The sequence below is a fragment of the Muscardinus avellanarius genome (genome assembly GCF_963383645.1).
Source record: "Muscardinus avellanarius genome assembly, chromosome: 1".
NCBI classification, from domain to species: Eukaryota; Metazoa; Chordata; class Mammalia; order Rodentia; family Gliridae; genus Muscardinus; species Muscardinus avellanarius.
This window is the reverse complement of record NC_137786.1, coordinates 71,736,431-71,755,703: the sequence shown is the minus strand read 5'-3', so window position 1 is coordinate 71,755,703 and position 19,273 is coordinate 71,736,431.

The window sequence follows — 19,273 nt, the reverse complement described above, 5'->3', positions numbered from 1 at the left end:
CATCTCTTACCTGGTGAATTGGGATAAGACCCTTATCAGTGAATTGGGGTAAGTCTCTTAACTGGTTCATGCAGAAGGGTGAAGTATAGGTTATGGGGCACTCATGGCATTTGAACACTGGGAACAAATACTAATTTAAAGAACTGTTTAATGAGAAGACAAAAGGAAAAGTAAATGACTTTCATATCAGTCAAAAGTCAACTTAATACTTACTATGAAACACAAAGTGCCTTTAGGGAACACTTAGATTCACGTGGAAAATCAGGAACCAGGAGATCTAAGTGTAGAAGCATGAATACATAAACAATATTTTCTAAAATGCTTTGGCATGTCACTTATGTTGATTTAGGCTTCAGACATGCGAAAAGGCAGAATTCTGAGGACTGGAATGCAGGTGGAAAGTTTGGAGGAATGCTGTGTTTTTTAACATCTTACGTTAAGAATGATAGCACATTTTGAGAGCCTTGGGGCTTGGAGTCAGCATCTTCCATACTTGGAAATATGTCTCTACTCCATTATTAGAGGACTCTGCAGACTAAAAGTATTGATTGAACCTAAGATTATAAGATTTTGTGGAAAATACAGGCCATATGTGAACTTTCTAACAACTCAGTCTCTGACTCTGAAGATATGATGGAATTAAAATTATAAGTGTGAAGTAATAATGATGTAAGGAGTCTCTAGTAGCCCAGTTCGAAATTATCAGCACAATTTTCTAGAGTTCTAAGTAAGTCCATCATGTCATGGAAAAAAAGAATTTTCTTTCTTTTCAAAACGATGACTTTGGCTGGGCATGGTGGCACACGCTTGTAATCTTAGTACTTGGAAGGCAGAGAGAGGAGGATCCAGATTGTAGCCATCCTCAGTTACTTATTGAGGCCCTTTGCAACTTAGTGAGATCCTGTTTCAAAATAAAGAATAAAAATTAATGTTATATGTCTAGCTCCAAGGTAGAATGCCCCTGAGTTCAAATCCCCCAAACACATACAAAACAAAACAAAAACAAAACAAAACAAAATGATGACTTCTGAAATGCTTTAAGACCCTCATAGCAACTGACTTATCTAAGAAAAAAGTACGAAATTGTTCATAATGAGCTAAATATTGTCAGATCGATTAAGTTTTAAGGTCAAGCCTACATGGCAGCTAAACATCCCATAGTGGAAAAACATATTCAGGTGCAAGAAGGAGCAAGACTATAAGGACCAAGTAAGTTACATGAACTTGTGGGCACTCATATGACTTCTACTTCTATTATAACATACTTGAAATTCATATTTGTATTGCTAAGTTATATGAACACAAAACAGTGAGTTTAAAGAAAACTATCAAGTTTATAAGGCAAGAGAATCAGATATTGGCACCACATATGGAAATTTGGGGGACTCTGAGAAGATAATACAGAAAATTGGTTATGTGTGTAGATTCTGATGTGAAATGCCCTTGGTTTAGTCTCAGCACTTCCTATGTGTACACACAAAATTGTCTACTATTTTTTGAGTTTGTCTCTGCTTATTAGAAAAAACCATGATTAAGGGTTGTGCTTAGTTGAAGAAAATATTTAAAAGATGTTTGTTAAAGTTGGGAACAATGACTGATACAGTGAATGATCAATAAATGATTAACACATATTAGATCTTTGTTTTTATGATGATCAATAAGTTTTAGATCTTTGTTTTTACTTCTCCTGGTTAATAAATACTATTCATACTCTAGTGAGTCAAGCTATTGATCAACTATCAAGATTTAACTCTATGCAACTATATCTGATCTGCCTGTGAAAAATGTATTCCTGTGTCACACATCCATGTTTATTTCTAATGGTCATCAAAAGTTTTATGTAGTGTATTTCTCCAAGGAACAATTCAAATACTTATTTAAAGAGCCATATATAATTTCATTTTAATATTTTTCTCTTTTATAAAAATTATTTTCTGTTATTCTGATACATATTTTTAAACTAGGCAAATATATTAGATAATACAAAATTATAACATTATATATTATGATCTGAATGCTTGTGGTCCTCTAAAATTTATCTTGAAAATTAATTCTCAGTGCAGTGCTGTTGAGAGATGTGGCATCTGGGAGGTAACTGGGTGATGAGGACAGAGACTATGTGAATAAGTACTCTCTCTGGCTTTCACTAAATTTCACATGAAAGATCACATTTTTTATTACTCCACATGTGTCACATTCAAAATCAAGAAAAACATTTTAATGTTATATGATTGATAATTGAAAAATATTTTTAAATGATTCTGACTATACTTGTACACAACTTCCTTATCACAAATACATAGATTCACACACACCTATGCATAACACACACATACATGTTATAGTAATTTGAGAGGTAACCTTGCATAATATCGGGAAAATATTAGTGTTTGATATAATAATAATGTCTAATTAATAAATTATAATGATCTAAATATAATCTCTAAAATTACTCTCAAATAAAAAATATTTCAGATATTAAAAGTAAACATAACTACAATGACCTTGATTTTCCAATTTCTTCAACCCCCAAAATATATTCAAAATAATAAAACATTATAGCCTGCTTTTTGCAAGTTTTAATGTTCACGATTTTATAACCAGAGAAGAAAGTTATAAATGATTTATACTCTTTTAAATAAAACCTCTAAGAATTATGTAGTACTGAGTGATCAGAAATAAATTTGCAAAGAATTAAATATGTACTAATAAATTTGTTTTATGAAAACATTTTGTGACTGTTTTCATTGTATAATATGTAGCACATTTCTAAAAGTGTGTGCATGTGTATGCATGTGTATATGGTGTATATGTGGGAGAATGTAACTGGAATTTATTAGGATGGATAATTTCTGATTATTTTGTTTCATTAAGCTAAAAGAATTTTCAAAAAGTTTAAAAATAATTTATATATACATATCACTAAGATACAGTTTACATGTGATCACTTTAAAATTGTCTGAAATTCATACTCAAAAACATTTTTTATTTATTTTTTATTTTTATTTATTTTTTTTGAAACAGGGTCTCTTAAGCCAGTGCAGCTGGCTTCGAACCTGCACGATCCTCCTGTCTCAGCCTCCCAAGCATGGGGATTACAAGCATGTGCCACTACACCTGGCCACTCAAAAATAACTTTGAAAAAGTAATTTGATAAGTGGAAAGACAATTTCATTGCCTCTGAAAGAAATACTTTAATGGCACTTAAAATATATATATAGAAAATCTTATGGCTGTGTGTGGTACCGCACATTTGTAATTCCAGCATTTGGGAGGCTGAGACAGGAGAATCATGGTTCACGGACAGCCTCAGCAACTTAGTGAGGCCCTCTGCAACTCAGTGAGGCCCTGTTTCAAAATAAAGAATAAAAAACAGGGCTGGGGTATAGTTTGGAGGTAGAATGTCCCTGGGTTCCACCCTCAGTACCCCCCAAAACGTCTTATGAATATTTTTCCATCAATTTTCACAAGTGAACACTTGTGTACCAGCACTCAAAGAAAGAGAAAGGAAGATAAACTCAAAAGTTTTGTTAAACCGGACACAGTGATACATACCTATAATCTCACTATTTGGGAGGAAGACAGGAGGATTACAAGTTTCAGGCCAGCCTCAGCAACTTAGTGTGACCTTGTTTAGGGATAGAGTTGTAGTTCAGAGACAGAAAACCTCTGTGTTCAATCCACAGTAACACACACACACACACACACACACACACACACACACACACACACAAAGAAACTTTGTCATGATTCCTTCCAGTCATTATTCTCCACCCCAAAAAATCACTTCTCTTGTTTCTAATAAGATAATCTTCTTGTCTATGTTTTTTTTTTTTTTTTTTGTGTGTGTGTGTGTGTGTGTATGTGTGTGTGTGTGGTACCGGGGTTCCTGGAAGCCCTTCTACCTCCGGGATACACTCCCAGACCTATTTTTTATACTTTTTTAAATTTGAAAACAGAGTCTCTTAACCCAGCTAAGGCTAGCTTCTAACCTGCGCTATCCTCCTTTCTCAACTTCCCAAGCGCAGGGATTACAAGCGTGCACCACCATGCCCAGCAAACTAAGCCATTTTTATTAAGATTTTTACTATATTTTTTATTGATGCATTGAAATTATAAGTCATAATAAAGTTCAAAGTGATAGAAACATATATGCTCACAGCATATGATGTCTTTTTATCCTGATTCCACTGCATTCCCCTTCTTTATAAAGTTTCTTGTTGTTGTTTTTGTTATGAAGAAAATAATATGTAACAAAAATTTTATATGGTTTACAAAATATAAGGCATTTACTATCCGACCCTTGAAAGGAAAGAAAATGCTTACTTCTTTTGTAGTCCATAAATCAATTCTTAATCTGTTAAAAGAATTCAAATTCCACAAAGTATGCTCTTTAACTTCAATTTAATTATATTAGAAATGACTAGTAGAAAAATGTCTCAATAATGTACTTCTGAATAACTCATAGACCTAAGAAGAAGTCAAAGGTATATTAGAAAAAATTTTGAACTGGATAAATATTTTTTAAAAATATTAAATTTTGTGGAATACTGTTTAAGCAACAAATGAAAGAGATTTACAACACAAAATACCTATATTAGAAAATAAGAAATAAGGTACGGATGATAGTCTACACCTATAATTTCAGTACTATGGAGGCTGAAACAGGAGGACTGCAGATTTGATGGAGATCCTATTTGAAAAAAAAACAAATTCAGAAACAGAATTCCCCTGGGTTCAATTCTCCAGACCACAAAAAAGAAAGAGGGAAAGAAGGAAGGAAGGAAGGAAGGACTCAATTTATTAAACTGTGTCTCATTTCAAGAAAATATTAAACATCTTAAGTTGTAATAGAAGATTTTAAGTAATAAAACAAATAATAAAGAAGTGGAAATTAATTAAATACAGTCATGCATGGTGATGCATTACATACCTGTAATCCTAGTATATGAGAGGCTGATCAAGAGGATTACAAGTTTGAGGATGATGCCAGCCTCACCAGCTTAACAAAACCCTCAATAATCTAGGGAGATTCTGTTTCAAAATTAAAGATAAAATGGGGTTGAGACTATAGTTCAGAGGTAAAATGTTTCCATATTTAACCACCAGTACGTTAAAAAATGATAATTCATTCGAAAAACTTTTTCTGAGGAAAACAATAAAATTGATTAGTATTTAACAAGAAATCAAGAATGAAACACAGAAGACAAATACTCCAGTATTATTTATAAAGAGGTAAGTCTGTCACTGAAGGTGAAGATTTTAAAAGATTATAACAGAATATTATAAATAAGTTTAGGTTACTAAAATCAACAATTTTGTCAAAGTGTACAAATTGTATTAAAACAAACAATCATAAACTCTCATTCAACAAGAAGTAAATAACATATATCTACCAAAGTGATTAAAATAGGGGTTAAGTATTTTTTAGAAAAAAGGCACCACTAATAAATACTATAGACTATTTTAGGAAAAAATAAAAATAACAATTCTATACAAAATTTTAAGAAATAAAAAGGAAGACTTTTTACCTTATTTGGAGAACATTATTCTAACATTACAATCAGACAAAAATACTACAGGAAAAAATAAGTATAAACCAATATCTGCCATGAAGATAGGAGTAAAATTTTAGCAAGTTGAATGTAAAATATATTAATAATCACTAAAGGTGCATTATGATGTGAAACTATAATGTACCAAAAAAAGTTCTCAAAGTAAATAGATTCTTCTAAAAGTGTTTTACAGATTCAGTGCAATATTCATTAAAATTCTGAGGTCATTCTTTACAGATATAGAAAAATAAATTCTTTAATTCATTTGGAAGAAAAAAAAATCCAGAATAACTAAAGTAGTTTTTAATAAAGAGACATCACAATACCATACTTCAAACTATACTACAAAGCTACACTACTAATTATTACACATTGATAACCACAGAACAATTAGAAACAAATTTATACACTTAAATTCATTTTTGACAAAGGAGCTAAAAATATGCACTGGAAAAAAAGCCTCTTTAACAAATAGTGTTGGCAAAACTGGTTATCCACATACACATGCAATAAATAAATAAATAAATAAATAAATAAATAAATAAATAGAAATACACCCAGCTTTCTCATCCTGCACAAGAGGCAATTCAAGATGGATCAAAAAACCTAGATATTAGTTAGACCAGAGATCTTGATCTGGTACTTGAAGAGGGCATAGGTCCAGCACTTCAAAACATAAAAATAAAAAATAAATAAAAAATAATTTTTAAAAACTTTCTCAACAAGACTCCAAAGACACAAGAAATTAAAAGGAGGATTATCACATGGAATTGTATTAAAATGAAGAATTTCTGTGTACCAAAAATACTATCAAGAACATCAACAGAAAGCTGAAAGGATGGAAGACAAATTTTTGCCAGCTTCTCCTTAATGGAGGATTAATATATAGAATATGCAGAGGACCCAAGAAATTCACCACTAAATAAACAAATAACACAATAAAAATGGATAAGTTAATATAGACACTTCACAGAAGAAATAAAAATTACAAATAAATGCATAAAAATTGTTCAGCATCATTAGCAATCAGAGAGATGCAAATCAAACCTAATCTGAGATTTCTTCTAACCTCAGTTAGAATGGAAATAATTAAAATAAACAACAACAACAATTTCTGACAGGAGTGTGAAGAAGTAGAAACTCTAATACATTATCAGTGGAACTGCATATTAATGAAACTATTTTGGAAAACAGTGTGGAGAATCCTCAGAAGAATGGGAATGAACCTACCATATGATCCAGCTGTACCACTCTGGGGTATCTACACAAAAGAATGGAAACCAAATAACCAGAGTAATGCATGAACGTCCACGTTTATAGCTGCATAATTCAAAATTGCCACAATATAGAATCAGTGGAGATGACATCGATAAATGAATGAATTACAAAACAATGGGATATAGACACAGTGGGAATTTTACTCAGCCATAAAGAACTAATTTATATAATTTACAGAGAAATGGATGGAACTGGAGAACATAATGCTAAGTGAGATTAAAGAGCCACAAAAAGCAAAAAGTCAGATGTTTTCCCTAATATGCAGAAGCTAGGGAGAAAATTTGTCCTAGGAAGAACTCTAGACATAGAAGGAGAAACCTTAGGTGGCCACATAAGGCAACCTAGCTAACTGGTAAAGAGAGGAGAGGAAGATGTAAATTCTCTAATGTACGTGATGTACATTCACAAACATATCAAAGTCAATCCCTAAACCAAAGAAGAGCAGGAGGTAGGGAACGGAAATAGGTTAGGAACCAGAGAAGAGCTAAAGGAGTTATGTGTGCACGTATACCTCTACCATTTTTTATCCCATTAAGATGGATTGCTACAATGCACCAATAAAAAATAAATTAAAAAAGAAAGGAGGATTTATTATTCTATTAGAATGAGGCTTCTGCTTTTATTCTGTACATATATTTCAAGCTTTATTCTAAGTATAGTGATAAGGATCAACATGACACTTTCTATTATATTGGTAATTAATAGCCACAAAAATTTACAACACATTCAGAAGTTAACAACACATAATGCAATTAGATCACTTTTTGTAACTGCTTTATCCATTTTATAATAGAACATAACAGGAAATAAGTTACTTAATTATAAAAGAGATTGCAGTTGAAGGGGAAAACAAAGCTGTTTTTGTACACATTTTCAGGTGTACCCATTAAAAATCAAAGCATTCTAGGTAATTGAAGCTTTTCAGGAAGTGGCTGCATAAAGTTAAAACTGACTTATTTAGCATTTACAGAAGAACAAAATTATGTCATGTGCAGGAAAATGTATGGAGCTGCAGAACATGAGGCCGACTGAGATTAGTCAGTCACAAAACGTGAAAGTTGTATGTTCTTCCCAATGTACAGAAGCTAGGAAGAAAATGGGATATAAGCGAGACTCCAGACAAAGGACAAGAAACCTTAGATGAGTGGAGAAGTCAACCCACTGAGGGAGATGGGAGAGATAAAGAGGGAAATACCTCAGTGGACATTATGTACATACATAAATTTATCAAAGTCAATAATTGTGCTGAGAATGGGAATAAGAGGAGGAGGAGGAACAGGATGGGAACTGGGGACGGCCTCAGAATGCTATGTGCATGCATGCCTCTATCACCTTGAACATCTGCAAGTGTGATTAAAGTGTACCAATGAAGATAAATAAATTTAAAAAGAAATTCAATATAAAATTCATAAGACAAAACCAACTTGTCCAAGGAAATAATACTATGTTTTTTACTCACCTGAGTTCAAGGAATAGTTAGTTCTTTTTTTTTTTTTAATATGGCCATTTTCTATCGGGCTAAAACCTGAGGGTTGTTCTCTGATTTTAGAGGCTGCTGCCTTTTTTTGGTTCCTGGCTAACTTCTTACATCTTCAAAGCCAATAGTGTCACATCCTTGTCATGTTTCATTTCTCTCACCCTCTTCTTCTGTCTCATCAAATAGTTGGTCTACTTTTAAGGTGTCATGTGATTAGATTGACTTTGTCTGGATGATCAAGGATACTCTCACAATCTCAAGGTTTGTACTATTAACCATATCTGCAAAATCTCTTTGCCATTTAAAGTAACATGCTTACAGGTATATCAGGGAAAGGGATATAGAAATTTTGAGGGACTCACCGGGCGTGGGCACATGCTTGTAATTCCAGCATTCGGGAGGCTGAGACCTGGAGGATGGCGGTTCCCGGATAGCTTCAGCTACTTAGTGAGGCCCTCTGCAACTCAGTGAGACCGGTTTCAAAATAAAGAATAAAAAATAGGGCAGGGGCTGTAGCTTGGAGGTCAAATGCCACTGGGTTCCATCCCCAGACCCGAAAAAAAAAAAAAAGAAATTTTGAGGGATTCTATCTGTTTTATTGTTTTATTAGCATTTAACATTGCTTTATATATACAAACATGCATACACGTGGTATTTTAGGTAATTATTAGTATAAATGCAAATAAAAATATATTTATTTTTATAATATACAAAATTATCAGCAGACACAAAAAAATAACGATTTTGAAATACCATTGGTAGATTTGTTTTGAAAATATGAGTAAATGGTATATTTTATGTAAAAAACTAGCAGTTTCTACTTCTATTTAGTGAAATATTCTAGAAACAATGATAAATCTTTCATAATGAGCACATAAAGCATCAGATTGTAATTAAAACACAAAAGTGGGTTTGGGAAATTTTTTTGAGATAGAGAAGAGATTGACCTCCAAGTTTAGACAGGAGTTTTATCAAAGTCTCAAATAATATGTCATGTAGAAAGAAATAAAAACGACAACGACTGCTAGGAGTCATGTCGGAGAGTCCTACATTCCAAACTAAAAGACTTCTTTTAAGGCAAATATACAATTTCTGAGCATCAATAAAAATAATAGCTTCCAAAATTCAAAGCATATAAAATATGTTAAAAATAATTTTTCCTTTCTTTGAAATTCTAGGGAATCTAGACAAAACTATTTTTTAGTCTCATAGGACCAAAGAGAAGTAATCCCCAGTACTGCGAAGAAGAAGAAGGAGGAGGAGGAGGAGGAGGAGGAGGAGGAGGAGGAGGAGGAGGAGGAGGAGGAGAAGTAACCTTTGAGGTTATGACTTTCACAGTAGCATTCTACTTGAAAATTCAACATTTTATTATTCTGAAAAGTAGTAAATAAAAAAATACTTTAACCACTGGTTCCTACATAAAGTATACCACAAGAAAGATAAATAACTGATGAAGTAAAGTTTAAGTTTCTCTAATGAACTATTCCAAGTAAAAGGTAATTTCTTATGCACCATATAGGTGAGATTATCCAGTCCTGAAATATCATAAAAGGGAGATATGTTGATGTTATGTGCCAACTTGTGAGAGCACATGACTTCACCAATGAAATATTTTTACCAACAATGGACATGAGCACTATGGTAATAGTAGTAGTTCCTTTAGAGCTAATAAAGAATAATATGTTGCTCAATTTTGATAATCATAACTAAATTTAAAATAAATACGAATGTGATTGTACTATACAGACTCAATGTTTTATAAAAGAGACAAAGTAAAAAATCATGTTTTTATGATAATATGAATTCATTGCATTTCTCAACAAGAATTCTTCTACACTGTTGGTGGGACTGCAAATCAGTGCTGCTGCTATGAATATCAGTGTGGAGATTCCTCAGAAAATGGGAAATGGATCCACCTTAAGATCAATTATAACACTTCTGAGTATCTTTCCAAGGGGACTGAAATCAGAATGTTATAGCAATACATGCATACCCATGGTTTAGCAGCTCAATTCATAGTAGTCAAATAATGGAAACAGCCTAGGTATCCATCAACAGATGAATCGATTACAAAACTATGTGATACACATTCAATGGCATTCTCTCAATAATAAAAAACACAATTTTGTCTTTTACATAAAAATGGATGGACCTGGAGAACATTATGTTAAGTGAGTTTATCCAGTCACAGAAAATAAGGGATCATGTGTTTTCTCTTATATCGGTAAGTTAGGTATTAATCAGGATACCAGAGGACTTCACATAATAAAAAAGAAACTTCAGTGAATCCAGGAAGGTGGCCTTGGGTGGGCCATGGAGAAGGAGAATTAATGAAGGAATTACTTCCACTAACCTTAAGTACCTATATGTACATGTATGAGAATACCAATGCCAATTTCAAAATCTTATATGGGGAAGGGGAACAGTTAAGGAGGGAGCTGGGGAAAAACTCACCAAGTGCTGTGTGCATATATGTCGCCATCATTATGAGCTGCATTATAATATAATATTATAATGCACCAATTAACATTTGAAAAGTCAAAATTAGTATGAGTAGTTTAAAAAACATTTACATTATATGTTGAAGAGTAGTAATTTTATTTTTGTTTGTGTGTGTGTGTGTGTGTGTGTGTGCAGTACTTTTTTTTAATAGTGTCTCACTAAGTTACTGAGGGTCTTGATAATTTTTTGAGATTGTTCTAGAAATTGTGATCCTCCTGTCTTAGCCTTCCAACTAATAAGATTGCAGGCATGTGCTACCATGCCTGGCTATTTTTGTTCATTTTTTGAAAAGTAATCATCCTGTTCATCTCTGATTTGTGAACTTTTCTGAATTTGTTTATGTAACAATAACAAAATATACTTAAAATTTACAAAATCATACTTAGTTCATTGGGATTTTTAAAGTTATCAAGAGAGTTCTTGTTATTGGGAAAGGTGGATGATATAGGATCAAAACACAAGATAAGGAACTCGGAAAACTTATTGAACCAAATCTAATGCATGTTCTTTATTCATATCCCAATTCAAATAAACCGACTATTTAACTAAAAATCTTTAATATTATAACTTCCCTTAGCATAACCAATTAAAACACTTAATTTAAATAACTAATGGGTATTTAATTATAATAATCAATTTTTATAACCAGGGATGGTGGCACACTCCTGTAATCTCAGTATTTGGGAGGCCGAGACAGGAGAATTCCAAGTTCAAAAACAGCCTCAGCAACTTAGTGAAACTCTCAGAAATTAAGGGTGACCCTTTTTCTAAATATCAAATAAAATGAGCTGGGGATATAGTCTGGAGGTAGAGTACCCCAGGTTCCATCTCCAGTACCACCAATAATAATAAGTTTATTTTTAAGTGTGTGATAAGTTTAATATGACACATGAAGATAAATAATTATATTGTAAAGATTCATATTGCTATATTTATAATCCAAGTTTTGTTATATGTAGAACCGGATTACAAATTATCTGGTGTTTATAGGGAGGAGTGGTAAGGAATGGTAATTATAGAAGTGAAAAGATTGGCCAGGAGGTGATAATTTTTGAAGCTGTAGTTTCACATAAGTGTCCCTGTCATTCTGAACTACATTATGTTATGAGACTATAATGCATCATAAAATATATAAAAGACATACTTTAGATCATATTTAATTACAATTTAATTATATTAAAGTCTACAAAATGTTCAAAATGCAATAGAAAAATATAGGCTAAAATTAAACAATTTTACCTTTTATACCATTATTTGATAAGTAATATAAAATATTTTTTTACTTTAGAAGAGCATACTTTGTGGAGTTGTCAATACATATTTTTAAAGTAATTGTAGCTTCTAGAAAAATAGTCATTTCAAAATCTGTAATAGTTCCAACTTCATATATTCAAAAGGTTTGAAGACTTTGGACAACAAGAATGCCTTGTAGCTTTAGGACCTGAAACATTCTTTTTATATTAACTCTTTTTACATACACATCTTACTGCATATTCTTATACTTTAACTGAGAGATACAAGAGTAAAATTTTTATGAGGTTTCTAATTTAATGTCTAAAAGCAGAGTAGTTTAGTCAGGCAATGAAATAAAGTAGAAAGATATCAGTAACCTTTCAATGACAGCTTCATGGAAGAATATAAAGACAGCTGTGGGTTATTTTCCTCCATAAAATACTTCCTCATTTAATTTAAATTCATAAAGAATTAACGATAAAATTACAATAAAACATTTAATGTTAAACTTTTTGAAGCACCATATTTTACCAACATTTTATACATCTTTAATTTATTTTGTCACCAAAATTTTTTAGCTCTGCTTCAACTTTTTGTAAAAAAAATTTTGTTAGATGAGCATACTTATAATCACTCTTTTGAGTGTTTTACAAGGGAAGCTAGGCTTTAAGGCTTGCTCCGGAGGATAGAACATCCTCAGAAGACAGTAATGTGACATTTAACAACCACATTTTCTACTCATCTTCTTATCTGAAGTCCAAGGCATATTTTTATAATTCTGATAAGTTCAAATACCACTTAAAAGTTAGAGGAAAAGTACTATTGGAAATGAATGCACTGTCTTTTACATAACAACTACAATACCATATCAAGTTAAAATTAGATACACACACACACACACACACACACACACACACACTTGTTTTTCTGCCAATTAAATCTTGATCCAGTATACTTTAGTTTGCTATTTACTTAAAAGCACTTTGATTTACTAAATGATCTTAGCCTGTGCAGTGGTAGAAGGAGGACATTTACCACTATTAAACTGTTCCTGCTTCTGCCTTATGTGTTCTCTGGGGCTATTTCTTTATGAACACCAAATTGTCAAGAAAGAAGCATTAAGGCACCTTATAGCTTTATTATAAAATGAGTGAGACTCTTGGTGCCACTGTAATGCCTTAAATATTCTAGGCACATACATGTAAACATCTCTAAACATATTATGCTTCATTATAGGACAGTTTTATACACTAAAATATTTTTTTAAAAGGTAACTATATTCAAGGCTGCAGAGGTGAATGGAGAGCAGGAAAGAATGACAATGTAAAAATTTAAGGGGCTGAACAATGTCCAGAAATGCAACTGCAACTAAATTAATTTGCACATTTATCAAAATAAGAGGAAAGGTCAGCCTAAAATTCCATTTTTTCTGTAAATAAAAGGCTAAGTGAATTTTCAGAAGATATTATAACTTGAGGCAATTTTTCTCAGTGTTGTTTATATTAAATTCTGCCACCTATTAAGCATAGATTTAGAGGTGATCTGTGAAGGAGAATTTGTACAGCCACATATTAACAGAAGGTAGAGAGTATACCAGTCAGTCTTAACTTTTCGTCTTTATGGAATTGAAACTTTTAATACTGTTTTAAATTTGCCTAATTTAATTTCCCTGTTAATTTAAAAGAGCATAAAACCCAATAGTTTTATCGACATACTTTATTTTGCCCTCTGTGGATCTCTATTTTAATTTAGGTCTTGATGGTTTAAGGCAGAAAATACTAGGCTCATTACTCTTCACCTTTGTGATTCTGCTAGTCACTATGTCCCTCATTGAAATAGTGATGCCTTATCTTCCCGTAATTTACTCATGCTTTTTCGTTCCTGCATGTATAACAAAAAGGTCTTTCAAAGCAAGTAGAGAAATGATTTTTTTCAATGGTCTTCTGCGTTTAGGTGATGTTCTAATTTGGACTCGGAATGTCCCCCTAGCCTTCACTATACAGGAGGGAGCCATGTTGGAATAGGGATTGGTTGCTGAGAAGGGGTCCTTGGGGGTGTGGCCTCAGGATATATATGGCCCCTGCTCCTCTTGAGGTCTCCTTGACGTGAGAACAGAGCTCTTTCACTTTCTTTCTCTGCTTCCCATGCCATGAGCTGAGTACCTCAGATTTTACCTGGACTAACAGACTGAACCCCTGAAATATCCAGAACTGTAGTGAATAAATATTTCTTCTCCTAAACCATGAAGGTCAGATGTTTTGAATTACAGTGGTGAAAATGCTGACTGAAATAAGTGTGTAGTGAATGATCTGTACCCTTTGCCTAAAGGTAAGAGTTGGATTTGGGGAGGAGACTGATATAGCAAGAGACAAATGACATTGTTTTTAGTTGCTTTACCTTGTTACAAGTGAAATGTAGCCTCCAAGGGACTTCCTTTGCTAGTAAACGTGTTTTTTGTAAAGTCTTTGACATTTACTTGCAAGCAGTATGCTAAGAGCACTTAGCCATCCTCTGAGAACAGTAATATCTTTGGAGCTTATATTTTATTGTAGAAATCTGATCATCTTAGGGTAATATTTACACAGAAGCTAATATGGGATAATCAGTTATCTACTTTTCCAGGGGTACTCCCTATAATGTAGATTTCAAAGTTTTCTGTAGTTCTCTCTAATCTTAGAGATGATTGTTCCTTTGATAAACAATATGTTTGTTAGCATTATAATAATATTCACAATTTTTGTAGATACTTATTGTACTGATGACATAACTGAAAATTTTCCATATGCTTTTAATTTATTCTTCATAGTGATAATATTATTTCCATTTTACTAAAAAAAAGAAACATGCAGAACTTTTTTTAGTTTCATGGATTTTCTTGTTTGGTTTTGATTAATGGTACTGAGATTGAATCCAGGGTTATTTTATCACTAAGATACACCATTGGCCACCCTTCTATTAAATTTTGAATTAGAGTCACCCTATATTACCTGGTTTGGCTTTGCAATGCTCCACCTGTCTCAGTCTCCCACGTAATTGTATTATGGGCACATGCCACTGTTCCCAATTTCATAGATTATTTTATATAATTGCTAGACTATAAGCAATCTATGCTATTAAGACTACCCTTCATGTGTTTCAAGAGTGAACGTATGAGAACATGCTACCTTTGAATTAAAATATGGCTGTGACTATTTTACTTGATGGTGTTACATAATTTTTAATATTCTGGAATTCTCTCTGTGATATTTTAAATAGTATTTAAATATGTTGATAGCCGGGTGTGGTGGTGCATACTTGTTATCCCAGCATTCAGGAGGTAGAGACTGGAGGATCATGGTTTGCTGACAGTCTCTGAGACAGTCTCTGCTACTTAGCAAGGCCCTTCACAACTCAGTGAGACTCTGATTCAAAAATAAAAAGACTAGGAAGATGGCAGCAGCTGAAGCCACAGTGGTGACAATGGCCACATTGGTGATAGCTGCTAGTGGCCAAATAGGACATGTATTCCTCTGAGAAACCCTGGACAATAGATTTTGGTTTATTATCTGATTTGGACAACATACAGAGACATCTTCAGCCATGACTTTCTACCTAAAATACAAGGCAGAAGAGACGGTCCAAGATATTGGCGGTGGCGGCAGTGGGCAATATTTTAGAGAGGCAGACAAATTCAATCTTGTCCACCCTAAACTTTTGAGTAAATCTCCCCGAAAATAGACTGCACCTGCCCCACATGCTGAGGGGCTCTGGACAACATACTATGTAAGATAAAGGTTTGTGGCTAATCAGATGGAGCCCCCCATGGCCAAGTTGGCTGGCACACCATACATCCTCAGAGGCAAAGGTGCTCCTGGCCACCATACTCCTCTGCACCGTGAAAGGGGGCAGGGTGAGCTAAGAGCAGCAGAACCCGCTGTTTGTGGTGAAGCTATGGGCCTCCACTATTGGCAAGGAGATAAAACCCATTGCTGCTAAGTATGCAGGTACCCAACTTCTGCAAAAGATACATACTTTTTCTTTTATTAAAACATATTGAAGAGGGAGGAAGATGGTGATGGCTGCAGCCACAGAGGCAGCCATGGCCATAGTGGTGACAGTTAGCAGTGGCCGAATAGGACATGCATTCCTCTGAGAAATCCTGGAAAAAAATTTTTGGTTTAATAGCTGATTGGGACAACATATGGAGATATTTCCAAGGGCGACTTCCTATCTGAAATATAGGAGAGAGAGTGGAAAATGGCAGGATTAGAGGCATGAGGGCAGCGTGGCACCGCCACTGCAAGGAAAATGATTTCTGGAAGAACATACCGGAAGAGATCAGAAAGTAGACCGCTCCTGACACACATGCACAGGAATTCTTAACAACAACATACTCTAGGAGAGACCAAGAAGGTAGTGGCGGCTGCAGCCAGTATTAAGGAAAGGCAGAGAAAAATCCAATCCAATCCACCTTGAATTTTTGAAGAAATCTCCCTGAAACTGCAGTGCTCCTGCCACACATGCTCAGAAATTCTGTACAACACATATGTAAGAAAAATCTCTGGGATGAGTCGGAGGGAGCCCCACCCATATGGGTGGGCAGCTCGCTGTGCCAAGCATCCCAGGAGACCTCAGCACTCATGGCTGCTGTGCTCCTCTGCGTTGCACTGGGGGCCAGAGTGTGCTTGGAACAGTGGATCCCACTTTCCATGGTGAGGCTGTGGGCCTTTGCTTTTGGTGGGGAGATAAAATCCATTGCTGCTAGAGAATCAGGCTCCTAGCTTCTGCAAATGACATGTGCTGTTTTCTCCCACTTTAAAAAAAAAAAAAAATTATGAGCCAGGCGTGGTAGCGCATGCTTGTAATCCCCTTGCTTGGGAGGTGAAGACAGGAGAATCACGCAGATTCGAAGCCAGCCTTGCTGACTTAAGAGACCCTCCCTGTTCCCAAATAAAATATTAAAAAATAAGTCTAGGAGTGTAGCCCGGAGGTAGAAGGGTTCCATCCCCAGTACCACCACCACCAAAAAATAAATAAATAAATAAATAAATAAATAAATAAATAAATAATGAAAAGAAAAATGGGAACCTCTGTAGACGTTCTTTCTCATGGTGACAGGGGCTGGAGCCAGCCACACAGTGAGGCCAGGTCTGGAGCCGGAGAGTCTGGGCCTGGAGCCTGTCACTTGGCAAGACTGGGACTGGGCCCTGCTCCACAGCAAAAGGCCAGTGGGTCCCTGCAACCATGTGTCTAGGAAGCACTAGAAGTTGCCTCTGCCCCACCTCATCTCTCAGCAGATTCCCAGATCCAAGTGACCTATATTAAAAATAATTGGTTCTGAGTGGGTCATCTTGTCAAATTTACTCACCTTCTGGCTTTTAGGATTTCAGTAAGTGGGAATAAGGGTACAGATTAAAGAAGGACTTCCAAGGAAGAAAGAAACTGTAGTTGATTAGATGTGGAGAAATAGAAGCTCTAATATATTATTGGTGGGATTGCAAATTGGTGCAACCACTTTGGAAAACACTATGGAAGATCCTCAGAAGAAGAATAAACTTACCATACAATCCAACAATGCTACCTCTGGGTATCTACCAAAAATAATAAAAACCAAAATATCGAACTAATACATTAGCAACCATGTTCATAGCTGCAGAGGTCACCATTGTCAAACTGTGGAACCAGCTAAGATGTCTTTCCATGGATGAGTAGATTTCAAAACTATGGGATGTGTACACAATAGAATTTTGCCCAGCCATATGGGAGAACAAAATTATTGCATTTACAGTGAAATGTCACAAAAATCAGAAATTAGATGCTTTTCCTAATATGTGAAAACTAGGGAGAAATGGGTAATAGGAACTTTAGATGAAGAAGGGATTCTATAGAGGAGCAATTAAGGTGACTTATCTGAGGGAATTGGAGGTGGGAAGAGGGAAACTCTTTAAAGCACATGATGTACTTAAACATATCAAAGTCTATAAGGAAGCCACGCATGGGTAGAAGGGAGAAGGAGGGAAGGGGTTATGGATTGGGTAAGGGTTGATTGGGTGATGTGTGCATGTATATCTCCACAAGTTTTTTTTTTTAATCAAATTAAGATGTATGACTACAATACACCAATAAAAAAATTATTAAAAAATAAAAAGACTAAAAACTAGAGCTGGAGGTGTAGCTTGAAGGTACAATGCCCCCCCCTGTATTCCATCCACAGTACCACACAAAAAAAATGTTGATAAAATATATTAACATTAGTTACTGTATGACAGATAAAACCCCTAAATATTGCTATTTATTTAGTGTACATAAACTATCACTGTAATTTACACAGATAAATGAACTCGTCTGAAGCAATAATCAGGTCCTAAACTGATTTAAGGAAAAAACTTGTTATTTCAAAATTAATAAAAGTAAGCATCTGATAACTTGCATCGTTTTGTTTTTATTTTTATTTTTTTACATATTTTTTATTTTTATGTGGATTGAAAATGGCATGCATTCAGACTGTGCTTGGTACCCTCTCTCTCACTTCCCTTCACCCTGCCCAAAATGAGTGTCCAGGTTAATCATGCTACATTCATACTTTTACACATATTCGAATGTAGCTCCTCCATAAATCAACCTCAGCCTTCTTCCTCTTCTACCCTTCCATTTCAGCTTTGCTGAGGTTTCCCCTCCATTATCTGGAGTCCCTCTGGTATTCCTAATACTCCCTAGTTTGGGCATATTAGAGAAAACATATGTCCCTTCTCTTTCTGCTTTGGCTGATCTCACTTAACATACTGTTCTCCAGATCTTTCCATCTTCTTGAGAATGACATGATTTTGTTCTTTTTATTGCTGAGTAGAATTCCATTGTGTGTATTTCCCATAATTTTGCAATCCATTCATCTGTTGATAAAGACCTAGGTTGGTTCCATATTTTGGCTATTAGGAATTGTGCTACTATGAACATAGGCATGCATACGTTACTATAGTTCTCTGATTTCAACCCTTTTGGACAAATACCCAGGAGTGGTATAGCCAAAGCATATGGTGGATTTGTTCCCAGTTTTCTAAGGAATCTCCACACTGATCTCCATAGCAGCTGAAATAATTTGCACTCCCACCAACAGTGTAAGAAACTTCCTCTTTCCCTACAACCTCACCAGCATTTGTTGTTATTTGATTTCTTTATGCTTGCCACTCTGATTGGGGTTAGATGGAATCTCAGCATAGTTTTGATTTGCATTTCTCAAATGGCTAATGAT